Source organism: Mixophyes fleayi, chromosome 3, assembly GCF_038048845.1.
Source record: "Mixophyes fleayi isolate aMixFle1 chromosome 3, aMixFle1.hap1, whole genome shotgun sequence".
In the NCBI taxonomy this organism is placed as follows: domain Eukaryota; kingdom Metazoa; phylum Chordata; class Amphibia; order Anura; family Limnodynastidae; genus Mixophyes; species Mixophyes fleayi.
The window spans coordinates 288011467-288032226 of record NC_134404.1 but is presented as its reverse complement, the minus strand read 5'-3'; the positions used below and the strand labels follow the sequence as shown (position 1 = coordinate 288032226).

The window sequence follows — 20760 nt, the reverse complement described above, 5'->3', positions numbered from 1 at the left end:
GCCCAACATGTTTATAAAGACAGTAATATACATTTTTGGAGCCCCAAACTTAAACACCATTAAGCCTATGGAGAAACTAGACCCTTGTGTTGCTTATAGATTGCATGTGTTAGGCATGCTAATACTCTTTTTACATAATGGATATAGTAATAGAATGGCACTCATGGTAGAGTGAAGGCACATGAAACACTGCTGCATAGTGTTGGTTGGAAGTAGCTTCATTAGAATGTGGGCAACTAAAGCCAAGAAGTGTTTTCATATATGCGTCTTACAATGCTGGATTAATGGAATCCAGCATGAACATGAATGTTCTTATAACAGAAGTATAACCCCAAGGCTTCAAACATGAAAAAAAAGACATGTAAAGAGACACTTTTAAATCAGTTATATGTGGCAAATGAAGCTTTTTTTCTACATTAGCTTTAATGCATCACTAAAATGCAATATTTTTAAAACAAAAATGTTTTTTTTTTGTTTTTTTTTTAAAACACTGGCGTGTGCAACGGATTGCGGTACAAAAAAAAAGGAAGAAAACCCCAACAGTAATGTTGTATCCCATGCATACAAAGAATATATTTAATATACACGTACTGCAAATAGGAGATAATAAGCTGTCAGTTGACAAATTCGAAGAACAGGTTGGTCCACTTTTCCCCCCTTCAAAATATAATCATCAAGATCAAATATTCATCTTCTATTATGTACAAGAATAAATAACACCACATCTATTTAATGTTATATGCTTCTTGCACGAAAATAAAACAATCACATGGATCCAATCAGTATATTAAAGAAACTTTAAACCCCCAAAAAATGAGATATGTTACCCCTATTCACCAATAGACAATATATACGTTACTGACTGAAAGCTTCAGATACAAATTCTTTAACTTGCATAGCTTGTTGAGTTATGTCAAATGAAATTACCAATTTTGTGCTGTGAATATGCCACTTTTCCTGAATCCAACAGACAATCACTTTATGTACAGAAGTTACTATATAATATTCTGCAAGACAATTACTCTAAACTATAAACCTTCAGGCTCCTTCCCCATTCTAGAGCAATGCAAACGGAGAAACTCAGCTTTCCTCGTTCAGATTTCCAAAATGTCCACGCTTAGAAAATATATTTATTTTATACATATTACTTGGTTTTTATTTAAAATGCACTTGCTGAAAAGACTGACGACCAGACACCCGCAAAGGTGATAAGTTCGGCGCTCTCAGGGATGGGCAATATAGTATAAAATTAAAAATAATTTTCCAATATAACCACTATACAGATAAAAACAGTAGTAGTAAATTCCTTCCAATAAGGATATGTACCGCTGGTAACAGTAGTAATGGTGGTAGTTATGTTCTGGAGGATCACTATTTCCCCCTGCAGCTCATTAAAGGGCTATTGGCACCTAAGAAAGATTTAAAAAAGATATATAATGGCGCTGGGGGCAGGGGTGCACGCAGGATTGTTAGGGGGGAGGTTCCCCCCCCCCAACCAAAAAAACAAAACATGCGAGAGAGCTGCTGCGATACAGCACCGCCGCGGACGCTTCTTTGACAGCGCCACGGCTGCTGTATAGTACAGTGCCGCTATGCGGGGCACTTCGTTAGCGGAGGGGTTTCTGGAGACCCAGAAACCCCCCCTGCGTTCGCCCCAGGGGGCGATAGAGCTCATCCAGACATAATAATGTATAAAGGCTGAATACATTCCCAAATACTGAATTTAATAAATAACCAAGTACATAAATAATAAAAACAATAACAAACAAAAATAAAATTGAAAATAAAAACAACACTAATCCTCTTAGAAGGAAGTATTATTTAAAGAACCCAGATATCTGGTGACAGGTTAGTCCATATAGTATGGCTCATTTGCTGAAAAAAGACAATGTGTAAAAAATAAACAAATGATAATAAAACCTATACTGGAGATTTAAACATAATTAACAATGACTCACATCAAACAATGGGCTCAAACCAATTCCAAACCAAAAGTGCAGCCTGCTCATTAAGCAGGTCACATAGCTAATTCATGATACAACAGAAAATTATTTGACTCTGGTATTAAACACGGACTAAAAACATTACTACTGCAATGATGCAATAATGTGTTTGCTAGATGCATGTCTTTGTCCATGAAATTTCACACCATTGCTAAAGAGAAGTCTTAAGCTGGGTACACACTACATGTTTTTCACCCAATTAACATGCTGATCACATGATAAAGTGTGTACGCTCACACAATCTTGTTTTATTGCACCAAAACATATCTTATCGTTTGATTTTATTTTATAAACTTCCTAAAAAATCACGATGATGGAAAGAGGTCGTGCCAATTCTGCAGTCTGTACGTACTTTTTAGCTGTGTTGTCTAAACTATTTCCATGTGCTTTACACTATCTGTTCATAGCGACTCAATAATAAACCTTTTTTACATGCTCTATACAGTCCTGTATGCAAGTATATACAACATGAATTGTTAATACGTGAAAAATCAATATTCCTAATAAAGTCCCATTTATTCACTGATGTGCCATGTGTCCATTTCTGTATCATCTACCTGTATGTACAGTTATTTTGCCTGTTATACCATTTTAGTATATATATATATATATATATATATATATATATATATATATATATATATATATATATATATATATATATATATATACACATATACATACATACATATATATTCCACTCTGAATCTAAATTCTATAACCTATTATGGGCAGTACAAAACATATGAACAAGTCCATTAGTTGAACACACCTGTGGACACCCTGCGTCTGTACCACAGCACCAGTCAAGTGTATTGACCATATATTTAAAACACATGTACCTGTATGTAAAGAAGTGCAATTAATTTACTAGTGTGCCATGTCTACATTTATTTTATGTTGTTTCACATACCTTTATGTGTACTAAATTTGCCAGATAATAAAATAATTATCTATCTTTATTTCTCTCTCTCTATATATATCTATATATAGTAGTGTAGCCGGGGTAGGGGAACAGCTGGGACTGGTGGTAGTGAACAGCAGCAGAGAAGTCACACAAGTCCAGGTTTTTCAGTACTTTATTGAAGTTTTCAAAGAAAATTCAATAAACACCTTGCCTGTCCGGCACTAACTAAAACCACAGGAATACCCTCTCTCATGTGAAGGACCTTGAGTCATACACACATACAAAACATAAAAGGTAATCTCAAAATTCCGTGCTGGGACCACTCCTTTTAAATATGTTTATTAATGACCTGGGTGATGGTTTAGAGAATAAAGTTTCTATTTTTGCAGATGACACTAAACTCTGTAAGGTAATAAAATCAGAGCAAGATGTAGCTTCTCTACAGAGGGACTTAAATAAACTGGAGGATTAGGCGGCCAAATGGAATATGAGGTTTAACATAGATAAATGTAAGGTTATGCATTCAGGGATCAAAAACAAGAACTCAATCTATAAATTAAATTGAATTAATTTAGGAGAATCTATAATGGAAAAGGATTTGGGAGTGCTCGTAGACAGTAGACTTAGCAATAGTGCTCAATGTCAAGCAGCAGCTGCAAGGGCAAACAAAGTATTGGCATGCATAAAAAGGGAAGGGAAAGACAGTGTAATTTTGCCACTGTATAAATCGTTGGTAAGACCTCATCTTGAATATGCAGTACAGTTCTGGGCACCACTCTATAAAAAAGATCATTTGGAACTAGAAAGAGTTCAGAGAAGGGCGACAAAATTGATAAAGGGTATGGAGTCATTAAGTTATGAGGAAAGGTTAGCCAGTTTAGGCATGTTTACTTTAGAAAAGAGGCGTCTAAGGGGAGATATGATTACTATGTACACATACATTAGGGGTCAATACAGAGAGCTTTCATGGGAACTTTTTAACCCAAGGACCATACACAGGACACGTGGTCATCCCCTAAGGTTAGAGGAGAGGAAATTTCACAACCAGCAAAGGAAGGGGTTCTTTACAGTAAGGGCAGTCAAGATATGAAATTCATTGCCAGGGAAGGTTGTGATGGCAGATTCAATAGATATGTTTAAGAAAGGGTTAGACAATTTTTTAGCGGAAAGGTGTATCCAGGGATACGACCGTTAATTTAAAATGAAGGATAGTAGTGGATATAGGGTAAAAATAGGACTGCAATATTGAGTCTGGGGGATATTCACAATTGAAACAGATTGGCGGTTGCTTACTCTGGATTAATTTCAAATATAAGTGCAGGATCACAGGAGATCCAAAATAGGTTGAACTTGATGAACTGGTGTCTTTTTTCAACCTCATCAACTATGTTACTATGTAATTGCTCACCCTTTGCAGTCTCAAGAGGCAAACAAACATTCTCCCCAGGTCTGAGAGAGTGAAACTGATCTGAGATCCCTTTCACAAGCGCAACTACCAATCAAGCCACTGTCATCCTGGCAGAAAAAAAGACCCAGACTAGGCCTTGTAAATGGAGCTCACCCTCCTCTCTCCATTTACAACCCTAGGAAACCTTATCAGATTTTTTCCTAAAACTGAATACACGCTTTAAAAATCTTTTCCCAAACACCAGCAATCTCTCTGGGGTTTAAAAGCATATACGACAGAGCGCCTGAGACATATTTACCAGTGCTTCTGTCAATATACATACATATACACACGTACGTATATACCAACACATGTACATATATACATATACAAATGTACGTATATACATATACACATGTACATATACACACAAGTAAAATTCTATAACCTATTATGGACAGTCATATATATATTGTATATTGTCATATATTGTCCATTGGAAACTTGTATGATGGCCTCACAGTTCTCAGGTATGATCAGACTCAGAGCTTGGAGTGAAATAGATGCTGTACTTGAGATCAGCCAGTGTCCTTCCAGTAGCCAAAAATCTGAGGGTAGCAACCAGTTTTATATGAGGGGGGGGTGACAAGTTGAAGTAGCTCCTATAATGCAAGATCATTTATCTGCAGGAAATTCCTGAAGTCATCAGGATTCTTGTCCCGTTTCTCCTGTAGCAGTGGCATATGTGAAAAGGAGTCTCTCCTCAGCAAACACTCGTTGGTCCAACAAGAGCGATACTTCCTTCTTTTTCCTCTACGGTTGTTTGCAGCGTTGTCACCATGGCGACAAGCAAACAAACGTTTGCTTGTTATGTTTATTTGAGCGGCTCATTACATAATCATCCTACCTTGTATAGAGTTACCGAACATACGCTATACACAAAGCAGAACAAAGAAATGAATGGCGGTGATGGTATTTCCTGTTCCTGGATGTTACCTCTGGTATCACATATAAAATGCAGATGGGGATCCCAGGTCCCCTGAGTCCTGGTAGCAAAGGCAACCACTTGGATCCCAGATGCTAAGATATTGAGATCTAAAGTACACCACTAATTTAAATAATTTGTAAGTAGCATTGAACTGTGGAATCCTGTTTGATCCTAATTTGTTACATTGTAACGATCATTTGATAACATCACATTTAGGTGTAAAATTTGCAATGCACCACAGCAACCAACAAGCAATTAGCTTTTATCTATTTAGTGTCAGTTAGACAACAAAAGCATGGGTCTGATTGGTTACAATGGCTCAGTGCAAATTTTACACCTAAATATGAAGTCAGTAAATTGATCAATTAGGTCTTTCATCTGGGCAAAATGTAAATAAAAATGTGTGAAATATGTTCAGGTCAACTGTGGGTGTCCATTGACTACATATTATCCTACACCCCAATTATGGTATTCCAGTTGGTGGCTTTTTTGGAAAATTGTTTCTTGCACTCTATTTAATGCAGTATCCAGAATAAAGAAATATAGACCTGTTCAACATTATTCTACATTTAATGTCCCTTCAGTCTAAGCACTGGTAGTAGGATAAGACCACTGTGGTGTTAACACGAGGAATGTGTTGGGAGTTCGCTGTGGATTGGAAGGATTCAAAAAGATTCCATACAATCCCATAGTGATCTCATGTGTAGAAAGAGGAATTTGATATACTACAATGAGGAACATCTATGCAGTGATGACAGAGACCCTTGCTGATGGTACAGACGTACCAAAAGTTTATTTATCCAATCACTAATGTCCAAGAGGTTAAAGGCAGAGTAATCTGTGCGAGTTGAGTTCAATCCCATCAATATAGCCACTGGAGATATGATGTGTGGAGGCACAGCCAAAATACACTAGGCAGAGTTACAATGGGGGGATAATAATAGCCAAAGGAGATGCAGACACATTTATGGGCATGATGGGACTGATAGTGTGCCAAGCTTAAAGTTGCCAAATTGGGTTAAGCTCTAAGAAGAGTCAGAATTAAAATGAACAAAGTATGTGAACACAGGGAGGGAGAGGGAATAAACATAGAAGGGTGTCTATAATGGGGAATCAAAATGGAAAGAAGTTTAAGATGTCAATTGTTTTGAAGAGGTACATATAGTGACATTTACACTGTAAATTTAATAATGCTAATAACATTTAATGTTGCATTTAAAAAATGTAGTAAAAAACACATACAAAAGTTTGTTACAATTTGTATAAAATATGGGAATTGTGCCATTTCAACTGGTGAGGCAGCAGAATAGCTTGGCACATCCTCATTTCTTACCAGCAAACAAAAAAAATGTATATATTACACATCAATCATTCACAGCATTAAAACCGCCTGCCTAATATTGTGTAGGTTCCCCCTTGTGCCTCCAAAACATCGCTGACCTGTCAAGGCATGGACTACACAAGCCTCTGAAGATGTCCTGAGGTATCTATCATGAAGACGTTAGAAGCAGATCCTTTAAGTCCTGTATATTGTTAGGTGGGCCTCCATGGCTTGGAGTTTTTCCAGCACATCCCACAGAAGCTCGATCAGATTGAGATCTGGGGAATCTGGAGACCAAGTCAACACCTTGAACTTTTTGTCATGGTCCTCAAACCATTCCCAAACAATTTTTGAAGTACGACGGGGTGCATTATTATGCGAAAGACGCCACTGCCTTTAGGGAATACCGTTGCCATCAAGGGGTGTACTTGGTCTGCAACAATGTTTAGGTAATTGGTACATGTCAAAGTAACAACCACATGAATGCCAGGAGCTACGGTTTCACAGCAGAACATCATTGCCGAGTGCATCACAATGTCTCCATCGGCTAGCCTCCTCCCATAGTGCGTCCTGGTGCCATCTCTTCCCCAGGTAAACACCACACACACAACGGGCCGTCCACACAATGTAAAATCAAATGTGACTTATCAGACCCCAGGCCACCTTCTTCCATTGCTCCATGGTCCAGTTCTGGCGCTCACATGTCCATTGTAGGCACTTTTGGCGGTGGAAAGGGGCCAGCGTGGGCACTCTGACCAGTCTGCGGCTACGCAGCCAGTTGCGATGCACTGTGTGTTGACACGCTTATACCATAGCCAACATTAAGTTTTTACAGCAATTTGTGTTACAATAGCTCTTCTGTGGGACTGTACCATCGCTCCACACATGCATCAATAGGCCTTGGGCGCCCGTGACCCCTTTCACCAGTTGTCCTTCCTTGGACCACTTTTTGTTGGGTACTAACCACTGCATTCCAGGAACACCCAACATCATCTGACGTTTTGGAGATGCTCTGACCTAGTTGTTCTAGTCATAACATTTTGGCACTTGTCAAGGTCGCCGAAATCCTTCTGCTTGCCCATTTTTCCTGCCTCCAACATATCTACTTCAAGAACTGACTGTTAACTCAAATAATCAAAACAGTTTCTATGGTGCAATATTTTTTCATTTAGATTTTACTTGTCCTGATGAAAGAATGCTTAAGCATTCTGCAACGTCGACCTGACTACTATGAAACACGCTTTGTATAGATGATTATATATATAAATTTAATATATCTCAGAAACCCGAGAGATGTCCATCTGTGAGAATTATATTTACATACTGTGGAGGACATCAGAATACTATGACACCTTCAATGATAAGAATGCCAAAAGATTGTACTAATTATGCAAAAATGCAGCGATATAGCGTATGCAAACTGTAAAGGCAATCCGTAGTTTATAATCATCACCATATATGGGCAACTCTACTTGTGTGTGTCAGCTCACTGTTGTTGCACTTGCAAATTTAGATTAAGTGATTGTTATAAAAACCCAAACACAGCAAACTTCAGATTAGCGGTAGTAAAGGAGCGACATTGATGGAAATTGGGAGCTGGCGACTAACTTGTGTAGTAACTCATAGCAACCATTCAACAAACAGCTTTGAGGAAAACAAATCTCTGCTTGCTATGGGTTAATGTTTATTTGTATAGTATTAGTAACGAATCCCATTTGTGTATCCATATAGAGCTAAAGGAGAATAATCAACTGTGTATCTATGGTTTAGTTCAGTGTAGGACAGGCCTGTCCAACCTGCGGCCCTCCAGGTGTTTGTAAAAGGTGACAACACTTGTTTAAAAGACCTGTTGATATGTTATTACTGACAGGTGTCTCTTTCTTTGATTAAATGTATGTTTTTAACTTATTACTGAGATTAAGGGTAAAGTACAGCCCTTTTGAAAGTTAGAGGGTCACCTATGCGGCCCTGGATTGTATCCGGTTACCCATCATTGGTTTAGTTACATCAGTGTATATGATCCCATACCAGATCTTAGCCTACACAATCAGAATGCTAGGCAACATATAGAGGAGTAGTAGCAGTTTACTATCACTTCCACACAGATGATGTTTGAAAATACAGTGTGTAAAAACTGCATTATCTATCAATCATTCACACCGGCTCTGGAAGGCAATATATTTATAATAGATGTATAACAAATTTGCTTGCCCGTTTTACTTCTGTATTATTTCCTTTTAATACCGTGACCCAGAAAGATTTCCACAAATACTACTGCAAAACTATTTATCTCTTCAAATCAAATTATTTTTCCAGTTCTTGTTGGATATGGTTTGGTGTGCAGCCTCAGCAGAATGTTTTGGACAACTTCCGTGGAACACTGCAATTTATACTAAACCTACCCTTTATTTTCGCCAATATTCACATACTAAAAAGGAAAGACAAGTAATGAAATACCCGCTTTTATAATATTTATACATTTTAATTAAGACCTTCCTATCTGAATAAGGCTAGCCCATACAGAAGGTAACAAAACTGATGACCTCTCCAGCATTAGCTGTCAGACTTCCACAGCCCAGTGGTGTATATTACACTATCATCTAACATCTCTATATATAGTGTCGCTATTTTGTCACTTTCAAAGCGGTGAAGAGTGTCAAATAGAATACTAACAGTTTATTAAGGATCTGAAGCTCAAATATAACAATGAAATGAAAACCATGATTGAGGCCCCAGTCGCAGTATCTCACTGTAAACAGCCTTGTAGTGTGTTTTATTTGGCTAGATTGTGGTTTTCCTACACTGACATGACCTCTTCAGCATAAAATTCAAAACAAGCTCAAAATGCCTTTCAAACACATTTTAATCATCATGAAATAGGTCTTGCCTTATATAGAATTGTGTAATATAATATTTCATGTCAAATTAAATACTTATAAAATATACAATACAGTATTTTCTATATTTCGGTAGACATTAATGTTAATCAGTGCACTAAATAAGTTTGATTGGAGGGTGCGCTCTGGGATAGAGCGGGAGAAAGGATTGGAAGCTGCCGAAAAACCTGAAAAGGGATGTCTGGACCCTTATTAGTAGTAAAATGGCTTAATAAAACATAACAAATCTGCGCTAAAGGATAGGGATCAAGCCGGCAGTGAATCAAGTGACCAGAAAGTGAACTCCAACAATGGAACAGGTAAATAATGTAACTTGATTTGCCCAAACTGCTCTGCTAAGTATTATTAAATATGGATTACACTAGTGTTTCTTAATCCAATTTCATACTTTTTATTAAACCATTTAAGTAACATTCTTTTAGTCTGCAGACATTCAATTAATAGAGACTGAGTTAAGAAGATCGATGTTGAGTAACTTACTTTTCAGATCTGGGTGGAATTTATATTATGTAAAATATAAATATATAAATACAAAAAGTTTTGCTTATTGATGTAGGGCAGATCATCCAAATCACCTAATGGTTCCTCCTGTTCTGGTGGCAACCCTCTGTGAAGTTCTCATTTGTATTCCACCAAATACTGGATAAGCAAAACTATTGCATTTTATTTAGATTTTTTTAATTCCACCCAAAATCAGTCGAAGCATTAGTTTATCAAAACTGCATTAGTCACAAAATGCATTGTTTGTAAGAAAATGACCTTTAGCACATACCCAACCCCTATGGTTTAGGGCCTAGACAGTAGGCTACTTGAGTCAAATCATGGCAGAGTAGTCTGCCCTAATCCTAATTCTTTTTGAGAGAAGTCATATCTGGGTTATTATAAAATAAAGCGGACTGAAGAAAAATAAATATGTAATACAAAAAGCAATTAAAATACAATTTCACATAATGCACGTTTTGCTAAAAAATAAAATATTGTGCATATATTTTTACGCAATACAATATAGAGCACCCCAGTCTATAATCAGATAAAACACACGATCAAATAAAATAAATGCTGTATAATAGGACTTGAATGGCTCCTCTTCTAGAACTGCAGATACAACATAAAATAAGGTTTGGTGAGCATTTGAAAATGTGCAATACTTTACTGCAAACATATTGCTCTGTATATTGTGTAGACTGCGGTCAGACTGAACTGCATCATGCGTGCCTTGTGAAATTGTGCATATTAGACACCACACTTTAACCAAACTACAAATCAAAGATGACTAAGTCCACGGCGCAAAGCAATGTATCAAATCAAAAAAGGCTGCCTGTAGCAAACTATATAGGAAACACCAATCCCTATCAAATATATATATATATATATATATATACACACAGCAAATTTGCAAACAGGCGCCAATCATCTATAAATCCACCAAAATATAAAATCAATAATAAAAAATCAATAATAAAAAGTCCAGAAAAAGTATATATAAGTATAAAGGAAGTCCTATGTTCCAAAAGGCACAGTTATGGAATCTTCTGATCAAGTCGAATATTTCAATATTCCTCATAGGTCATACCAAATAGTATAGTGAAACAAGCCTGTATGCAAGATGTAACTCTTCAGATTCGTCGGTCCTCTAATATATAATATCACTCGATAATACCGGACAGATAGTGTGGTCAAACCCAAATCATACCCGAGATGTAGTTCTTCACAAATATCGATCCAATAATGTAGAGTTTCCCTCGATTAAATCGAACTCCAATAAAAGAAAAAATGCTCCATAGTGTGACAACGTATGGGTAATTTATTACAAACAATTAAAAGTAAACAGACAAATAAACGTTAGGCGGGACCTGATCAGTAGGGATAGGTGGACCCTTACCGTGCTCAGAAGGGCAAAAAGCGTGTCTGATGGTGCATAAATGTAGTGAGTCAAGTCCCGGGAAACTCACTACAAAACTCCGTTCTGCCAGTAATAACCACCCGATCAACGGAAACAGGAACACTTCCTACTGCAGGTCTCACGTCTGACGTCACAAATCTCCCGTCGGCCAACGCGTTTCGGCTCATCTAGAGCCTTTCTTTAACCAAACTAGCAATGCCCATTGACAAAGTCAATTCACAATGGGTTGAAACCCCATAGGTGTAATTATTACTAAAATATTGTAAGACAGGATATATTATATAATAAAAGAAAATTATAATATATTTTATACATCATCCCCAGCTATTTATATAGCGCCACTAATTCGGCAGCGCTGTACACAGAACTCATTCACATCAGTTCCTGCCCCACTGGAGCTTACAGTGTAATCTCTCACACACACACACACACAGACACACACACACACACACACACACCCTAAGGTAAATTTAAATTAACCTACTAGTATGTTTTTGGAGTGTAGAAGGAAGCCGGAGCACCTGGAGGAAACCAACGCAAACACTGGGTGGAGAGAGAGGTGTGTGTCTGTGTGTGTGTTATACAGGGTGATTCAAAAGTCGCAGTACACCCTTTTATTTCAAAAACTCTACAGGAATTGGGACGATTTCAAGATGGCGCCCATGTTTGGTACATACCGTAAAAGATAGACCACGTCACCCATACCTTACTGGAGTATTCAGGTTTCCCAATTTCCTGTAGAGTTTTTGAAATAAAAGGGTGTACTGCGACTTTTGAATCACCCTGTATAACGTTGTACTAGGTGGAATCTTCCAACAGAGTCAAGCCCGCCTTGAGGCATACTTGGGTGTTTCATCATTTGTCTATTCCGAACACTGTCTCCGGGACCTCCACTACACATTCATAACCGTCTAAGCTGTATGCCTTACAGATTTATAAGCTATCGTGTGATCTTTATTTTCTTCTCTTTTTCTCTTCAAGTTCTAGAACTATGTTTGAACTCTCTTTGCATTATTGTTAGTATAGTACTTCAATGTTTATCCTGCTTTGCACCTCCCCTGAATACCACTCTCTCACCCTATCCCAGTTACCCTTTAAAATCTATATAATAATGTGGAAACAATTTTGTAGGTTGTTATAACTTGTTCATCCTTTTATTGTATCTCCTTGTTTCTTCACTTTTCAAGTTTATAAAAAAAAAAATTAAGGCAGTGAACTAAAGTAATTCCCTATTTTCTTATTTGTGTTTTTTCTTGTGAATGTTGAACATGTGTCGATGCTGGGCAGTTCCTATTAAAGGGCTTTACTATTTACATTGTAGAAATGATAGAAAACAAATGTCAGTGTGAATGTATAAAATATACTTGTTAGAGGACTGTACCTAACTTTTACAAGTGTTAGTAAATCAGCTTGCAGAGCTTACCTTTTAGTACAGTTGCCATTATTCAACTTCTCTTTCCATTATCCTTTTATGTTCTCAAAAAGCTTTCCTGTCATTCATATAGAAGTGAGATAATAATCTCAAAATAAAATCTCTTAGAGGCATGGCCTACTGTAGTGGCAAGGCATACGTGAGACATCATTGGTGTGGGATATGACAATTGGTGGTGGGCCTGGGTCCTAAATATTACTGGGTGCATAAGACCAAAGAGGTAGCAGACAACTTCCTCAATTTGCCCACAGTCAGCACAGGGGTAACATGAAACTATGTCTAGCATACACATTCCTTCTTCTAGATACATATAACTAAAGCCACAGTGATTTTAGTCCAGGTTTCATTTATGTACGTTGGTCAGTTCTTCTCCATGTCTAAAATAGTAGTTTCACTTGTCGCTCCGTGCTGGGTACATATTACTGAAAATTGTAAACTTGCTTGATATGAACTTTAATGTAATACATATTTTTATAAACCAGTGTTATTCAAGTATTTCCATGAACAGAGCAGCATCACTATATGTAGTCAGGACAAATACAATTCAACAAAACACGTCATCTAATAAACTATTCAGGAAAACCAGGGCAGAACCCCCCACCCAACCTGCCTGCCAGCTGAAAAGCCTTCTAGCACGGTTGCTTAGTGGTTACCACTTCTGCCTCACAGCACTGGGGTCACGAGTTCGAATCCCGACCATGGCCTTTGTGTAGTTTGTGTGTTCTCCCCGTGTTTGCGTGGGCTTCCTCCCACATTGCAAAAACATACTAGTAGGTTAATCGGCTGCTATCTAATTGACCCTAGTCTCTCTCTATCTGTCTGTCTCTGTGTATGTATGTTAGGGAATTTAGACTGTACGCTCCAATGGGGGAGGGACTGATGTGAGAGAGTTCTCTGTATAGCGCTGAGGAATTAGTGGCGCTATATGAATAGATGAATATAATATAAATATATATTTATTTATATATTTCTCAAAGTGTTTCGGTATGTCATCCCATAGCTTGTAAGCTTGCAAGCACGTCCCTCTTACCTCTCTGTATCTACGTATGTATTACCAGTATTGTTTTATTACTGCTTGTTCCCAATTAAAAAGCGCTACGGAATCTGCTGGCGCTATATAAATAAATGTTGACGATGATATGAATGATTCCGGCACTTCTACACTGAGACTGTCATCAACAATCTTTTGATTGACAGATTCTAGCTCTGGGAGCAATTCCGCCGTTTGTTTCAGGGTTTTTTTTATTGGGTGGGAGGGGTTGCAAATCGGGCGGGGGGAATGTTCTGCAGGTTTGCAAGTCGCGGGTAGGGGGGAGGATCAGGGTCAGGCGGGTTGGGTTGGAAGACTCATCAGTGGGGCGGATCTTAATCAGTCTCTGCTGGGGTTTCTCCTGCAGCAGGCACGGAAATACCTGAAGATAGTTAAGTAAAGAATGTTGTGATGCTGGGGAAAGGGGGGGCAGTGTGATGGTGGGAGAAATAGGGTAATGCTGGTGAAGAGGGCAATATAATGTAGGGGGACAGTGTGGGGAGAGGGGTGGTTTTGGGGCAGTGTGGGGAGAGGGCAGGGGCGGATCTAGGAAATTGCTATACCTGGGGCGATGTAGGGGGGGCGATTTAGGCCCTGCCCCCTTTCCGACTTCTAAGGCTGCCGGCAGCTGCACAGTATGTGCAGGTCCGCTCGGCAGTGACAGTGTGCTGCCCCGCTGCTATGATTGTGTTTAAAACACAATCAGAGCAGCCGGGCAGCACACTGTCACTGAACGGACCTGCACAGTGTGCAGCCACCTGGATCCGCCACTGGGACAGGGGTGGTTTTGGGTCAGTGTGGGGAGAGGGATGGTATTGGGGCAGTTTGCAGCAACAGCGAGAGTGGTATTGCTAGAGTGTGGGACTGCTATAGCCGATTTCTGTAATCTAGGAGTTGGGTTGCTATTACTGTGAAGGGGCTGGAATGTGGGGGAGTGTATAACTGTAATATAGGGGTATTGCTGACTACTGTATTCTGTGGTTATTTATTATAAATTATATTTATATTTGTGATGCAATGGGGATGCTAATGTGTTAGTAAGGAGACATAGGCTTATTTTGTAAATGTGAACGCTATGCAGATTTAATGCTGGAGCTGGTTAGGGTGTATATTAGCTCGGCTTTGCAGGAAATGAGTAGTAACTATGCATTTTCCAAACAGGGCCCAAAAATCCAGGATCCAGCCAAGCCGCAGCTGAGCTAAAGAAACCATCAGGTAGTATAAACTGCAAGAACAGGTAGAAAAGAGATGGTTTTGAATGTGGTGGGACTGTCTTGCGTACTATGGCTAATAAATGTCATACTAATAAAATCCCACAGATTCCCGGCCATTTGCTTCAAATTTCCATACCACCACTTCTAAATTTCCACTTCGAGCGATAGATAGAGTTCAAAATTTTCTTTTGGGGAAGTCTGCTCCACATCCTAAATCAATAGATATTGATGAACCTGGTATGGAGTGCTCAAATAAATACAATTTTTTTTGCTCCACTTACAAAAAACTTCTCACGCACACAGAGGATCGTATGACATTATCACTAAATTGTAGTTGCCCTCAGAACATGAGTACCATACACTTTTATAAATCAGCATAAGTCACCAGACAGCAAAGTGGAGATTGTAAAACTGATCGGATTAGTGTAAAAGTTCATGTATAACTTTCAATCTGAGTCTTCAGGTTTGTGTTTAGTTTCTTTTTGAAGGGGGTTTCCATATTTACCAAACAGATCATATCAACCCCCACACCCTTCCCAGTAATAGTATCTAAGTGGAGGTCCCTCCTCTGGGATTACTATTATTAGGAAGAGAGGGGCATTCGTGATTTGTATGGCGATGATGGAAACCCCCTGTAAGCATCATCATGGGTCAACTTGATTCATGTCTCCATTCTACCACAAAAACTTTTCTCTCATATATTTTTACTCAATCTACACAGAACATTATATGAGCAGCTGATAAGTTATCACAACACATTACAAAGCAGCTACAACATTTATGCAATGTTGAACTGTACCCTTCTTCTGTCGCCAGACAGTAGTTGTTCCTGTTCCAAAAATAGATGCATAGCTTTATTTACACATCTGGCCCTGAGTCACATAATATAGGAGTTGTACAATCCTTGAGGGTTTGTTCACACGTATGCTCTGGGAAACATGACAATAAGAAATAGTCATCATTTCAAGTAAAATCCTTCCCCCACAAACTGAAAAATGGTATATATGTTATTGTGAACTTCACTTTAGGAAGGTACTTAAAGGATCACCAATATCATGAAGGCATAATATACGGCTCGGTGTTAACCTGACATTCCACTGCAGCTCTATTGGAAACTAAAGTATTACTTCTCTCCACTCAACTAATGACAACTCAAGGTCATCCCACATCCTTAGGACTGTCCTGATGGATTTGATAAAGGTCAACAAGCGGAGAATGGAATACTTTGTGTTACTGAGACATTGTCGGCTTTCTCCTTGTATATGAACCAGTTAATTACAGTGTACTTCTGCAAAGCAAGTCTACAAACATGTAGAGTCATTGTCTACTTGTGTAATAAGAGAACATGGCAGCATGCTGCAGTGTGTTGAGTGAGCTTGGTGGACAAAATCAATATTTTTAGTTAATTAAAACTGTAAATTATATAGCTCAGTAATACACACGCTTTGTGTATATGAAGATCAAATACAGTCTTTACTTGCAGTAAGAAAATAACTCAATGCTTGCAGCATTAAATAATTTGCATAATCATTCCAGATTACTGATATATAAATATCATCCTCACTAATTCTGCAGCTCATTCACATCAGTCCCTGCCCCATTGAAGCTTAAATTTCCGAACACACACACCCACACACAGACAGAGAGACTAGGGTCAATTTGATATCAGACAAATAACCTACTAGTATGTTTTTGGATTGTAGGAGGAAACCGGAGCACCTGGAGGAAACCCACGCAAACACGGGGAGAACATACAAACTCCACACAGATAAGGCCATGGTCGGGAATCGAACTCATGACCCCAGTGCTGTGAGGCAAACGTGCTAACCACTAAGCCACCGTGCTGCCCATATAAGCAACTAAATGTATAAAAGCATACAGACATGGTCAAGAGGTTCAGTTGCTGCTCAGAACACACACCACAATTGGGAAGAAATGTGATCCAAGTAACTTTGGACATGGAATGACTGTTGGTGCCAGATGGGTGATTTGTGTATCTCAGAAAGTGCTCGGCTCCTAGAATTTTAACTTGCAACAGTCTTTAAAGTTTACAGAAAATTGTGTACAAAATAAAAAACATCCAGTGAGCGGCAGTTCTGTGGGAGAAAAGCCCTTGTTAACGAGAAGTCAGATGTGAATGTCCAGCGGACAGGAGACCGTAACCTACAGTGCATTCCAACAGTGTTATGTAGAAGAGCATCTCGGAACACACAGCACATTAAACCGTGATTGGATACAGCAACAGAAGACCACACAGAGTTCCTCTCCTGTCAGCTAAAAACAGGAAAGTGAGGTTACAGTGGGCTCACCAAAACTGGACAGTTGAAGACTAGAAAAATATCTCCTGGTCTGACAAAACTCCATTTCTGCTACAATATGCAGATGGTAGGGTCAAACTTTGGCATCCATCCCGTCTTGTGTCAATGGTGCAGGCAGGAGGTGACGTAATGGTGTGAGGAATGTTTACTTGGAACACATTAGGATTAATATCAAGTGAGCATGGTTTAAATTCCACAACCCATCGGTGCAATGTTGCTGGCCACGTGCATCCATTTATAGCCAGTGTCCTTCCATTCCATAGCCTCCTTCCATTGTGACAGAGTCACTAGAAGGAGGCTAGATACAGGGGTATGTGCCCTAGGCTTCCTGCATTGTATACATAAGGCCCAGTCCGGGTCTTCTGATCTATCAGTCTCTAACAGACTGATCAAGGGATGCACCTGTGAGGTGCCTGTAATATGGCAGCTGGGATATGCAGCCAGTGTCTCAGACCTAGGAGGAGGCGAGTTGCCTCCAGAGACACTCTGCTGCAGTAAGCAGTGGTATACACATGGTTTGGTGTGTGTGTGTGGGACATAAGGTCCTACACATGAGACAGGGCCTTCATAAATGTATTAGCTAGAAGCCAGATTTTATTTGTGTTTTGTTTCTGTTTACAAGCTGGTGAATAAACTGGCTGTGGCTGTTATTCAGAAACTCCTGGACTCGTGTGTCTTACTGCTGCTGTTCACCCAGGAGATGATACCTGTTCCCCTGATTATACTACACCATCTTCTAATGGCGTGTTATACAGCTGGAAGTAGCTATGTCACAAAGCATGTGTCATCTCAAGCTAGTTCCATTAACATGACAAGAAGTTCATTGAACCGCAATGGCCACCAGATCTCAATCCATTAGAGCACCGATGTGGTGTAATGGAATATTCACAGTATGAATGTGCAGCCAACAAATCTGCAGCAACTGCAAGATGTAATTATGTCAATGTGGACCAGAAACTCTAATGAATGTTTCCAGCACCTTATTCAATCCATGTCAAAAGAATGCAGTCTATTCTCTGGACAAAGGGGGGATTCTACCCCGTACTAGAGAGGTGCACCTAATACAATGTAAATTCTGTGATTACCTGCAGACAGATTGATTAGCACATTTGACACTATTTCAGATCAGTGATAGGTCAGGGTTTCATGGGGTAAATTGTTTACATGTTATTCATATATATACGCTGTTTAGCACCACCAATTCATTTATAAAAGTCATTTATTATGAAATTCAGTAAAAATACATTTCTATGACATAGCACTTCAAAATATACAATATTTATAAAACATTTATGGGTGTCTGGATCTATAGGCTGCCATAACTTGAAAAGGCAGAAAATATTACCTCTGTGCTGACCACCAATACCTTGGTGGTCTCTGGGGGCTGCATGGCTCTGCGTTAACATACTCAAGTTACCAAAACAGCCACTTCTTCAGGGATGCTAGTGACAATTCTGGCACACTTCGGACAAAATAAACCGTCAAAGAGCCCCCCCCCCCCTTCTGCAGACAACTAAAATATCACAGTAAACACATGTATTATTCTTATATAAGAAACAGTTGTTTATTTTCATTATGCAACCAAAATAGGGAAGTACAATATTCCATTATTACTTTATATTGCAAACACTGGGCCTGATTCATTAAGTATCTTAACTTAAGAAACTTCTGATTTCAGTCTCCTGGACAAAACCATGTTGCAATGGAAGGGATGCAAATTAGTTTTCTGTTTTGCACATAAGTTATATACGGAGTTTTTTCATGTAGCACACAAATATCAACTTTAAAGTGTACAAATAAGATATCAAGTATTTGTGTGCTACATGAAAAAACAGTCAGTATTTAACTTATGTGCAAAATAGAATACTAATTTGTACCCCTTGCATTGTAACATGGTTTTGTCCAGGAGACTGAAATAAGAAGTTTCTTAAGTTAAGATCCTTAATGAATCATGCCCACTGACATTAAATCATTGAAATCACATCCCTAATTGTTTTTCTTACATTGCTATAACCACACAGACATGACATGAAATATACAATATATTTTCTTCACCATGTTGATTTATTTTATACTTAACATCTGTTCTGGTATTGAGAATCTCAATAAGCTTAATAAATAGATTAGTTACCACAGCTATTGGGGCCTACTGTTTTCTTAACTCATCTAGTCCCAGAGTTTACTTATTTTTGTTCAAGATAATGACATGAACATGTCCATATTTTGGAAATTTTAGCCTGTTCTTTATTGGATATGGATATAATGAAGCTATCCTATCAGTTTACATCAAACCAAAACATCTGGCAATTTGTTATTACATTACGAAATACAGTACATACTGCTGTTAAGAAAATGGGTCTCCCTATGGGAAACTGCTAGACATGCTTGGCAAAAAATTCTAAAAGGAAAAATTGCAAGATAAAGGTTATCAGTGGTGGATTATAATAGGGTCAAAAGGTGGGGACTGCCCAATAGAGGGACCCACAGCAATAGCCAAATGCAGCCACAGGATCCAGCACTTCTTTCTTTGGAGGAGGGGATAGATAGATAGATAGATAGATAGATAGATAGATAGATAGATAGATAGATAGATAGATAGATAGATAGATAGATAGATAGATAGATAGATAGATAGATAGATAGATAGATAGATAGATAGATAGATATTATTTTTTTATTTTTTTTCCCCATTTTCATCTATGGTGCTACCATATTATTGATATGCAATACTTGTACTAAGTAATTGTGTGCACATCCAAACCACTGAAATGAAATATACATGTTTATCAGTTATGGGGAAAGCAATAACTGTGGCTATGAAAGTGTTCTATCTTACATCACATTAATACATATGGACAATCTTGATCCTATTTAAAATTATGTCTGAGAGGTGAAGAAGATTTTCAAGGAATCTAGGCCAACAAAAAACTGTCAAAGGGATGTATTTTCTCGCTCCCGAAATCAATTCCATAAGCAGGTACCTTAAGTATAGGCAAATCATTCTAACCAGCATCTCCAAGATACATTTTAAATATTTATATCAAACATGAAATGTCAACAATTTATACTAAAGCATTTACCCAATTCTATAATACTTGAATCACCCTTGTATATAACAAATCATATATCCAAAGCAGATTGCTTGTTACTTTTCCTGAGAGTAGTAGGATTTGTTTTGTCAGAGGTACATTTTTGTTCAATAGAATTTTGCCTGGGTTGTGGTTATTTGCGATTACTGTAGGTTTCACCCTATTCTCGGACAAACTTTGAGGACAAATGAATGAATCAGTAAACAAGTTATGCGACAGTCATTGCAGCCTTAGACCACTACCATAAAGACCTATTGCCACATAACTACAA

General features: G+C 38.4%; 1 protein-coding gene across 4 annotated transcripts in view; it reads right to left on the bottom strand.

The window, feature by feature from the left end:
- The window catches only part of ACOXL (acyl-CoA oxidase like), a 368095-nt gene that overhangs the window by 307072 nt on the left and 40263 nt on the right, over positions 1–20760 (bottom strand). The window lies entirely within an intron of this gene.